Source organism: Heptranchias perlo, chromosome 10, assembly GCF_035084215.1.
Source record: "Heptranchias perlo isolate sHepPer1 chromosome 10, sHepPer1.hap1, whole genome shotgun sequence".
In the NCBI taxonomy this organism is placed as follows: domain Eukaryota; kingdom Metazoa; phylum Chordata; class Chondrichthyes; order Hexanchiformes; family Hexanchidae; genus Heptranchias; species Heptranchias perlo.
Window position 1 is genome coordinate 8,462,623 of NC_090334.1, and position 11,406 is coordinate 8,474,028.

Sequence of the window (11,406 nt, forward strand, 5' to 3'; positions counted from 1 at the left end):
TGCCCTCCCCCACTCCCCCAGTTACCTCCCTCCCTCCCCAAGTTATCTCCTTCCCTCCCCCCACCCCCGTTATCTCCGTCCCCCCCAGCTAGGATAAGGCAGAAAAGGAAAGCTTATGTCAGATACCAAGAGCTCAATATTGCAGAAAGCCTGTGGAGTATAGAAAGTGCAGGGGTGAAATTAAAAAGGAAATTAGGAAAGCAAAGTGAGGGCATGAAAAAATATTGGCAAGTAAAATCAAGGAAAACCCAAAGATATTTTATAAATACATGAATAGCAAGAGGATAATTAAGGAAAGAGTAGGGCCTACTAGAGACCAAAAAGGTAACCTATGTGAGGGGGCGGAAGACAAAGGTATGGTTCTTAATGTGTCTGTCTTCACAAAAGCGGGGCACGATGCAGGCATTGTAGTTAAGGAGGAGGAGTGTGAAATATTGGATGGGATAAACATAGTGAGAGAGGAAAGTAGATAAATCGCCAGGCCCTTAACAGGGAAATGTATCCCAGGCTGTTAAGAGAAGCAAGTCAGGAAATAGTGGAGGCTCTGACCATCATTTTTGAATCCTGTCTGGCTACAGGCATGGTGCTGGAGGACTGGAGGACTGCTAATGTTGTTCTGTTGTTTAAAAAGGGATTATGGGATAAACTGGGTAATTACAGGTCTAACCTCGGTGGTGGACAAATTATTGGAAAAAATTCTGAGTGACGGTATTAATCGTCATTTAGAAAGGCATGGATTAATCAAGGACAGTCAGCATGGATTTGTTAAGGGAAGTATGGGGGGAAAAAATAATTGGATAAGGCCTATTATTGGGCACGGGTAGCGCAATCCGCTATTAACCCGCACCCAATGGCCCCAACGCAGGCAGCACGTGAACTTCGAACTGCCTGCTAATTAGCATGATAGCTCCATGCAGCCAGCGCTACCCGCACAGCTGAGAAGCTGCATGGAAAATGAGGTAGCCAGAAATGGGGCATGTTCAGCGCACATCATCAGCAGCCTGCTCCTCTTAAAGGTGCAGGTGCACATTTTAAATGGCATGTGCACAGTCAACTGGGAGGAGGGAAAGGTGGCCGGAAGGATGGCGGGACCAGCACGAGAGCAGGCCTCATGCTTCTCCAATGATGCACTGGATGCCCTGGTGGAAGGGGTGGACGAAAGGAGGGCCAACATGTACCATCAGGGTGGCAGGAGACCCTCCAGACTCCAGCTCTGCAGGCTTTGGAAGTGAATGCCAGGAGCATTGCACCATGCATGTGGGTGCAGTGCCAAAAGAAGTTCAACGATTTGACACCAGTGGCCAAGGTGAGTGAATGCAAGTGTCAAGTGGTACACCTACCAACTGCACCACTGCTTCAAGCATCACACTCCCCATCAACCACCCACCAACAAACAATGCACATCCATACGCAATGCTGCACTTGGCATGCTGCATCTCACCTGCACATAATACCACACTTGCAGGCCACACAACCACCACTCACAGGTCACACAAACTGGCAGCTATTCAACCATGACAGGCACATCACTCAGACACGTTGCGGGATACTCACTGACACACTGCCCTCTGTCTTGCAGGAGAAGGTGGCGCCTAAATGTCGGCAGCAGGAGAGACCTGAGGGAGGACAGGCACGTCTACACGTCCCCACCCCCTAGGAGGAGACTGTGCTTTAGATCATTGAGCAGGCCGTCGCTGCAGCCAGGACCACATGCCGCGCTGGAGGTCCCAACGAAGTGGGTCTCTGCATATCTAATGCTCTTTCTCGTTTCCCACATCTTCCCATAATCTTTTCTGACTCACGGCTGCAGATGCTGTTGGCATGCATGCCTTACTGTCTCCTCCTCCTGCTCCACAGCTCAACCTGTTTCCCTTTGTCATTGCAGATACCCAAGAACACATGGCGGCACTGTCTGAGGAGGAGGAGGAGGACACTGAAGCCACACGATCTGACACTCGCATCCACCAGCTCAGAGATTGACACTGCGTGACCTATAGAGGCTAGTTTAGAGGAGGGATCTGCATGTGGTGAGCCCATGCGCAGGAGCCGGGGCGGGGGGAGCGGATACCACAGGTGCCAGCTCGCCGAAGGGTGAGGTCGCACACTACTTCTGATGCAAAGGAGCCAGATGAGGATTTCGATTGGCCAGGCTACAGAAGACGGCTGAGGGATGTACACCACCAAATGCTTGGGGCACTCCAAAGCCTGCCAGAAAGCCTGCGCACAATGAGAAGGGGCATGGAGGAGTCCAGCTCCAACTTCGCACAGGGCTTTGCGCAGAGCTTGGAGCCCATCCTTTCCAACATGGAACGGGTGGTCACCTCCATCAGCACCCCGTGGAACCCACCATGACGCAGCGCCTGATGACTGATGTCGTGGCTTCCATTGCAGCACAAACCAATGTCATCAAAGGTCTGCAAGCTACAGTTGCAGCTCAGACTATTGCAGTGGAAGCTCAGACTGCTGCAATGGAAGCTCAGACTGCTGCTATCGTGGCTCTGGGGACCACTGTGGAACGTGGTGTCACAAGGCATCACAGCACTCCAGAAATCCGTTCTGCAGCCGATCACCAGGATTGCTGAGGCACCACCACGGAAGAGTGGCAGTGGCGCTATGGCAGTCGGACCTGCTGTCCTCCCTCCGGACGACAGAATTCCTGCTCCCACCCCTGCCACTCCGCCAATGCCCTTGTTGTTGCCTATCAGCCAGCCAGGCCAGACTGCTGCAGCCCATGCTGAGATGGTGCAGTCTGAAGCCGGGCCATCCCAGCGCAGAGCTGTTCGATGTCATCCTCCAAGGGCATCTGCACGCTCCTCCATTGAAGGCCAGCAGCCTCCCACCACCCATGGTCCAGCCACTGGGGAAGCACCTCATAGGAGCACTAGGATAGGTAACAGCACATGAACAACAGGCACTAAGGCAATGCACATGGGTGAATAGTTCTGTTCTGTTTCCATAATTTTATTTGTTAATTGATAAATGTGACTTTGAATTTGCATTTGGTGGTGATTTTTATGTGTGATGAGCTGAGGGAGAAACCAATGTGCAATCAGATGGAGGGTGATTTGATGGTCATGTGGGAGTAGACAGGTGGGGAGTGTAGAACTGTTGGGGGATGTAGTTGACATTATTGATAGCGGGCACAGATTAGGCGAGCATGCAGATCCCTTGCAGACAAGGCGTGTGTTCCCCGTTGCACCCTTGTGTCTTCTTCCACTTCCTCCTCCGGCTCCTCCCCTCCTCCTCCTCAGCCTCTTCCTCCTCCTCCTCAGCCTCTTCTACCTCTGGCTCAGGGTCATCTCCGATCGTCGGTGGCAAGGGCTAGTCCCTCATGATGGTGAGGTTGTGCAGCGTGCAGCGTACCACCATGAATCTACCCACCCGCTCAGTGGAGTACTGCAGGGCTCCTCCAGACCGGTCCAGGCAGTGGAAGCTTTGTTTCAGGAGGCCTCTGGTGTGCTCCACGACATTGCGTGTGGCAGCATGGCTCTCATTGTAGGCCTGCTCTGCACGTGTGCATGGGTTCCTGACGGGAGTCATGAGCCACAGCATGAGGGAATAACCCTTGTCGCCAGTAGCCAGCCTTTGACCTGCCAGATCGGGTAAAAGATAGCTGGCACATTGGGCTGCCGCATAATGAAGGCGTTGTGACTGCTCTCAGGGTAGCGGGCATCAACTTCCATGTTTCGATGCGTGTGGACGCACACCAGGTGCACGTTCAGGGAGTGGAAGCCCTTTCGGTTGACGAAGATAGCCGAATTGATGTGCGGGGCATGCAGGGCAATATGCGTGCAGTCAATGGCACCCTGCACCATGGGGAAGCCAGAAATGCGAGCAAACCCCCGTGCTCACTCATTCTGCTTGGCTCTGTCAAGAGGGAAGATGATGAACCTGTTCCTCATCTGGCACAGTGCTTCTGTGACCTCCCTTATGCAGCAGTGCACTGCATACTGCGAGATGTTGCACATGTCACCAGCAGAGGCCTGAAATGATCCTGAGCCGTAGTTCAACGCCACGGTGACCTTCACAACCACAGGCAATGCTGTCCTTGCCCTGATCTGAGGCTGCAGTTGTGGCCGCGCCAGTTGACAGATCTCCGTCACGGCTTCCTTGGTGAACCTCAGGCACGCAATGCTCCTCGATCATGTTGAGGTAAGAGAATTGGTCCCGGAAGACCCTGATTGGATACGGCCTCCTGCTCAGTGCCCTGCGCCTCCTTCTCCTCCCTCTCCTCGCAGCTTGGCCTACTGTGCATGGCCTCTCTATATGCTCCCAGTCGTGCTCAATGCCCAGTGGGAGCCCCAGCAGACCACCCATGGTTGTCAGGAATGTTGTTCAACCATGCTTGTAACTTTCCGAACCGTAAGTCAGTAGCTGCCAAACCACTCTCAAATGTACACTAGCAACTCTCAGTAACTTTAGGGAGCTTCAAAAAACACTTCCTATTCCACCAGCAGCCAGAAGCAATAATCCAGCAACTAACCTGCAACACATGCATGGTCCCTTTAAATTGCACTGGTTGGGTTGGGGGAGGTCCTCCAGACACTCTAAGACATGTTCAGGTGTGCATGGTTAAGACTATGCGTTGAGCTTTAAGGTCCAAAGTTTAAATCTGCATTGCACACTGATTGTTTGCATTTTCTCCCTACTTTACATGCTGCCAGCGTTAGGAATTTGCGCATCCATTAATACCTATACTAAGATGGTATCCAGCACTCGTCACGCTGGAAACGTGCATGCGCAGCCAAGACGCCACCTTGGCACTTCGGGAGGCCACGTAGTGTTGAAACAACGTGTACTACACAGCCCAATTTCTAGCCCACTGTGTCTGACTGGATTGATTTAATTTTTTTGAGGCAGGAACAAAAAGGGTCAATGAGGGTAACGCGTTTGATGTAGTCTACATGGACTTTAGCAAGGCTTTTGACAAGGTCCCACATGGCAGACTGGTCAGAAAAGTAAAAGCCCATGGAATCCAAGGGAAAGTGGCAAGTTGGATCCAAAATTGGCTCAGTGGCAGGAAGCAAAGGGTAATGGTCGACGGGTGTTTTTGTGACTGGAAGGCTGTTTCCATTGGGGTTCAGCAGGGCTCGATACTAGGTCCCTTGCTTTTTGTGGTATGGATCAATGATTTAGACTTAAATGTAGGGGACATGATTAAGAAGTTTGCGGATGATACAAAAATGGACCATGTGGTTGATAGTGAGGAGGAAAGCTGTAGACTGCAGGAAGATATCAATGAACTGGTCAGGTGGGCAGAAAAGTGGCAAATGGAATTCAATCCGGAGAAGTGTGAGGTAATGCATTTGGGGAGGGCAAACAAGGCAAGGGAATACACAATAAGTGGTAGGATACTGAGAATTGTAGAGGAACAGAGGGACCTTGGAGTGCATGTCCACAGGTCCCTAAAGGTAGGAGGACAGGTAGATAAGGTGGTTAAGAAGTCATACGGGATACTTTCCTTTATTTGCCGAGGCATAGAATATAAGAGCAGGGTGGTTATGCAAAACTGTATAAAACACTAGTTAGGCCACAGCTAAAGTACTGCGTACAGTTCTGGTCACCACATTATAGGAAGGATGTAATTGCACTAGAGAGGAAATTTACAAGGATGTTTCCAGGACTGGAGAATTTTAGCTATGAGGAAAGATTGGATAGGCTGGGGTGGTTTTCTTTTGAACAGAGGAGGCTGAGGGGAGATTTAATTGAGGAGTATAAAATTATGAGGGGCCTAGATAGAGTGGATAGCGAGGACCTATTTCCCTTAGCAGAGAGGTCAATAACCAGGGGGCATAGATTTGAAGTAATTGGTAGTAGAATTAGAGGGGAATTGAGGAGAAGTTTTTCTCCCAGAGGGTGGTGGGGGTCTGGAACTCACTGCCTGAAAGGGTGGTGGAGGCAGAAACCCACATCGCATTTAAAAAGTACTTGGATGTGTACTTGATGTGCCATAACCTACAGGGCTACGGACCAAGAGCTGGAAAGTGGGATTAGGCTGGACAGCTCTTTTTGGCCAGCAGACACGATGGGCCGAAAGGCCTCCTTCTTTGCTGAAAATTTCTATGATTCTATGATTATCTCCCTCCCCCACCAGTTATCTCCTTCCGCCCCAGTTATCTCCCTCCCTCCCCCGATTATCTCCCTCCACCTCCCCCATTTTCCCCCATCCTTCCCTGAAATTATCTCCCTCCCTCTCCCCAGTTTTCTGCCCTCATCCCTCCCCCGTTATCTCCCTTCCTACCCCCCTGTTATCTCTCTTCTTCCCACCCCCAGTTGTCTCCCACCCTCCCCCCAATTATCTCCCTCCCCTGTTATTTCCCTCCCTCCCCCCATTATCTCCATCCCTCCCCCCAGTTATCTCCCTCCCTCACCCCCTCCTTCGCAGTTATCTCCCTTGCTCCTTCCCCCCAGTTCTCTCCCTCCCCCCAATTATCTCTCTCCCTCCCCCCTTTATCTCCCTCCACCCCACCCATTTTTCCCTAATCTCCCCTGAAGTTATCTCCCTCCCTCCCACCAGTTATCTGCCTCCCTCCCTCCCCCCGTTATCTCCCTCCCTCTCCCCCAGTTATCTGCCTCCCTCCCTACTCCCCAGTTATTTCTCTCCTTCCCACCCCCAGTTGTCTCCCTCCCTCCCCCTATTATCTCCATCCCTCCCCCAAGTTACCTCCCTCCCCCCAGTTATCCCCCTCCCTCACCCCTGTTATCCCCCTCCCTCACCCCAGTTATCTCCCTCCCTTCCCAGTTATCTCCCTCCCTCCCTTATCTCATCTCTCCCCCATTATTTACCTTCCTCCCGTCACATTTTCTCCCTCCCTCCTCCCCCCTCCCCAGTTATCTCCCTCCCTCCCCCCCTGTTATATCCTTCCCTCCACCTGTTATCTCCCCCCTCCATTGCCGCAGGTTTGATCACATGACATTCTGCAAGTGTTATTGCATTTACCTTATAAAGATTGAGTCTAGTTGAGATTAGTTGGGTTTAGTTGAGTACCTTTGTTCATGATTTCACGCCAGCAGATGTTGTGGGAGAAGTTCAGAGAAGTTCAGAGAACCAGGAGACTGCCTGTGAGCAGGTGAAGAGGGGAAGCCGAGGGTGGGGGAATGATTTGCAGAGAGAAAAGCAGACGTGGGAAGGACTTTGATTCCACCAGCAACTAATAGTAACTCACTGAAATTGCACCGATAACTACAAGTAATGCTGGTAACACTCAGATTCCACTCATAACCAATAGTAAGTGGCCCTAGGTCCTCAAGTGGTCCTCAACATTGACTCCGGACCCCATGAAATCTCATGGCATCAGGTCAAACGTGGGCAAGGAAACCTTCTGCTGATTACCACCTACCGCCCTCCCTCAGCTGATGAATCAGTCCTCCTCCATGTTGAGCACCACTTGGAGGAAGCACTGAGGCACAGAATGTACTCTGGGTGGGGGACTTCAATGTCCATCATCAAGAGTGGTTCGGTAGCACCATGAGCTGGCCGAGTCCTGAAGGACATAGCTGCCAGACTGGGCCTGTGGCAGGTGGTGAGCGAACCAACACAAGGGAAAAACCTACTTGACCTCGCCCTCACCAATCTACCTGTCGCAGATGCATCTGTCCGTGACAGTATTGGTAGGAGTGACCACTGCACAGTCCTTGTGGAGACGAAGTCCCATCTTCACACAGAGGATACCATCCAACGTACTATGTGGCACTACCACTGTGCTAAATGGGATAGATTCAGAACAGATCTAGCAGCTCAAAACTGGACATCCATGAGGTGCTGTGGTCCATCAGCAGCAGCAGAATTGTATTCCAGCACAATCTGTAACCTCATGGCCCGGCATATTCCTCACTCTACCATTATCAAAAAGCCAGGGGATCAACCCTGGTTCAATGAGGAGTGTAGAAGAGCATGCCAGGAGCAGCACCAGGCGTACCTAAAAATGAGGTGCCAAGCTAGTGAAGCTACAACTCAGGACTACATGCATGCTAAACAGCGGAAGCAACATGCTATAGACAGAGCTACGCGATTCCACAACCAATGGATCAGATCAAAGCTCTGCAGTCCTGCCACATCCAGTCATGAATGGTGGTGGACAATTAAACAACTAATGGGAGGAGGAGGCTCTGTGAACTTCCCCATCCTCAATGATGGCGGAGTCCAGCACGAGTGCAAAAGACAAGGCTGAAGCATTTGCAACCATCTTCAGCCAGAAGTGCTGAGTGGATGATCCATCTCGGCCTCCTCCCGATATCCCCATCATCACAGAAGCCAGTCTTCAGCCAATTTGATTCACTCCACGTGATATCAAACGGCTGAGCGCACTGGATACAACAAATGCTATGGGCCCCGACAACATCCCGGCTGTAGTGCTGAAGACTTGTGCTCCAGAACTAGCAGTGCCTCGAGCCAAGCTGTTCCAGTACAGCTACAACACTGGCAACTATCCGACAATGTGGAAAATTGCCCAGGTATGTCCTAGTCCATAAAAAGCAGGACAAATCCAATCTGGCCAATTACCACCCCATCAGTCTACTCTCAATCATCAGCAAAGTGATGGAAGGTGTCGTCGACTGTGCTATCAAGCGGCACTTACTCACCAATAACCTGCTCACCGATGCTCAGTTTGGGTTCCGCCAGGACCACTCGGCTCCAGACCTCATTGTCCAATCATGGACAAAAGAGCTGAATTTCAGAGGTGAGGTGAGAGTGACTGCCCTTGACATCAAGACAGCATTTGACCGAGTGTGGCACCAAGGAGCCCGAATAAAATTGAAGTCAATGGGAATCAGGGGAAAAACTATCCAGTGGCTGGAGTCATACCTAACACAGAGGAAGATGGTAGTGGTTGTTGGAGGCCAATCATCTCAGCCCCAGGACATTGCTGCAGGAGTTCCTCAGGGCAGTGTCCTAGGCCCAACCATCTTCAGCTGCTTCATCAATGACTTTCCCTCCATCATAAGGTCAGAAATGGGGATGTTCGCTGATGATTGCAGTGTTCAGTTCCATTCGCAACCCCTCAGGAAATGAAGCAGTCCATGCCCGCATGCAGCAAGACCTGGACAACGTCCAGGCTTGGGCTGATAAGTGGCAAGTAACATTCGTGCCAGACAAGTGCCAGGCAATGACCATCTCCAACAAGAGAGAGTCTAACCCCCTCCCCTTGACATTCAACGGCATTACCATTGCCGAATCCCCCACCATCAACATCCTGGGGGTCAATATTGTGATAAATACAGTGGCTACAAGAGCAGGTCAGAGGCCGGGTATTTTGCGGCGAGTGACTCACCTTCTGACTCCCAAAAGCCTTTCCATCATCTACAAGGCACAAGTCAGGAGTGTGATGGAATACTCTCCTCTTGCCTGGATGAGTGCAGCTCCAACAACACTCAAGAAGCTCGACACCATCCAAGACAAAGCAGCCCACTTGATTGGCACCCCATCCACCACCCTAAACATTTACTCCATTTACCACCGACGCACAGTGGCTGCAGTGTGTACCATCCACAGGATGCACTGCAGCAACTTGCCAAAGCTTCTTCGACAGCACCTTCCAAACCTGTGACCTCTACCACCTAGAAGGACAAGGGCAGCAGGCATATGGGAACACCACCACCTGCACGTTCCCCTCCAAGTCACACACCATCCCGACTTGGAAATATATCGTCGTTCCTTGGGTCAACATCCTGGAACTCCCTACCTAACAGCACTGTGGGAGAACCTTCACCACACGGACTGCAGCGGTTCAAGAAGGCGGCTCACCACCACCTTCTCAGGGGCAATAAGGGATGGGCAATAAATGCTGGCCTTGCCCGTGATGCCCACATACCATGAATGAATAAAAAAAAAAGTAATATGAAGGCATTGGAGAAGGTGCAAAACAGATTCACAAGGATGATACCAGAACTGAGAGCATATACTTATCAGGAAAGACTAAACAGGCTGGGGCACTTTTCTTTAGAAAAGAGAAGAATGTGGAACTCGCTATCACAAGGAGTAGTTGAGGCAAATAGCATAGATGCGTTTAAAGGGAAGCTAGATAAACACACAAAGGAGAAAGGAATAGAAAGGTATGCTGATAAGGGTAGATGAAGGAGGAAGGGAGGAGGCTTGTGAGGAGCATAAACACCGGCATAGACTAGTTGGGCCAAATGGCCTGTTTCTGTGCTGTAGAGACTCAATCTTATAACCCGCTGCTATACACTGTGTAACTACAGCCAGAATCCCCCTGGACTGCACAAGGTGCGGTCAGGCTCCCCAGTCAATGCCTATTTTAATAGACTCTATCTCTCTCCCTATATCCTTGGACTCTGGTTTGGACTCAGGTTCCATGTGAAGGTGACAACTCAAACTGAGAGCCTGAGTCAGAGCCGATCTGTACTTGGACTTCACACGTCAAAACCGGCCGGCACAGACCGACCTGAACCAAACCGAGAGATCGCACAAAGGGCACTGGGCTCAGTGTTTGGGGCACTTCTCACACCAGCTCAGCACCAACTGAATTATTCCCTGGGCTCGGACTCAATAAAGGAGTTTTCAAAGAATGGTGGGTCAAAATCCTGGAACTCCCTTCCTAACAGCACTGTGGGAGAATCTTCACCACACGGACTGCAGCGGTTCAAGAAGGCGGTTCACCATCACCACCTTCTCAAGGGCAATTAGGGATGGGCGATAAATGCCGGTCTCGCCAGCGACACCCACATCCCATGAACGAATAAAAAAAAATTACAGCACAGGAGGAGGTCATTCAGCCCCCGGTGCTGGCGCTCCCTCCTGTAACAACATTCCTCCCCAGGTCCTTTTATACTTCTCAATTTCAAATATTTATCCCATTCCTTTTTAATTGATGTTCTAGTCTGTACAATAGCCAGTTGTAGTGAAGCATCCCATGGTCTAATAACCCTCAGTTCAAGAACCTTCTTCCTACCTCCCCCCTTGGTTCTTCCAGTGAGAATCCTCAGTTTCCATCCCCTTGTTCCCCATTCGCCCGCCAGTAGAAGCAATCTTTCACTATTTACCCACAGTAAAGTCCCCAGGTTTCACTCACCGCTTTACTGCTCCTCTCCCGGTGCTGCTCCCACTCACCACGTTGCTGCTGCTGCTCCCGGCTCTGCAGGAAATGCTGGGCCCCATGCCCACCCCATTCTCCAGACTCTTTTGTTTCGTCTGCTGCCCCCTCTCCCTAGGACCCCTCCATCTCTTCCCGTGACCCCCTCCCCCCATCCACATCCTTCTTCTGTCCCACCCATCCCCCTTTTCTCCTCAGCTGTTGTTGAACGTATTCCTGGAGGTTTGGTCACGTGACATCTTATCACATGACACTTGCCCGGAGTTTGCAAATGTTATTACAAAGGTTGGATGCCCTGTAGTTGAGTGTCTTTGCTCGTGGTTTTGTGCCAGCATTTGTCGTGCAAGAACTTTTG

At 51.0% G+C, this 11,406-nt stretch overlaps 1 protein-coding gene across 1 annotated transcript in view; it reads right to left on the minus strand.

Moving 5' to 3' along the window:
* The window catches only part of ccdc135 (coiled-coil domain containing 135), a 124,317-nt gene extending 113,179 nt beyond the window's left edge, over positions 1-11,138 (minus strand). The window contains exon 1 of the mRNA XM_067991192.1: positions 11,031-11,138. The gene's annotated coding sequence lies outside the window, so the exon portion shown is untranslated. The remainder of the gene's footprint in view (positions 1-11,030) is intronic.
* Positions 11,139-11,406: the final 268 nt, after the last annotated feature.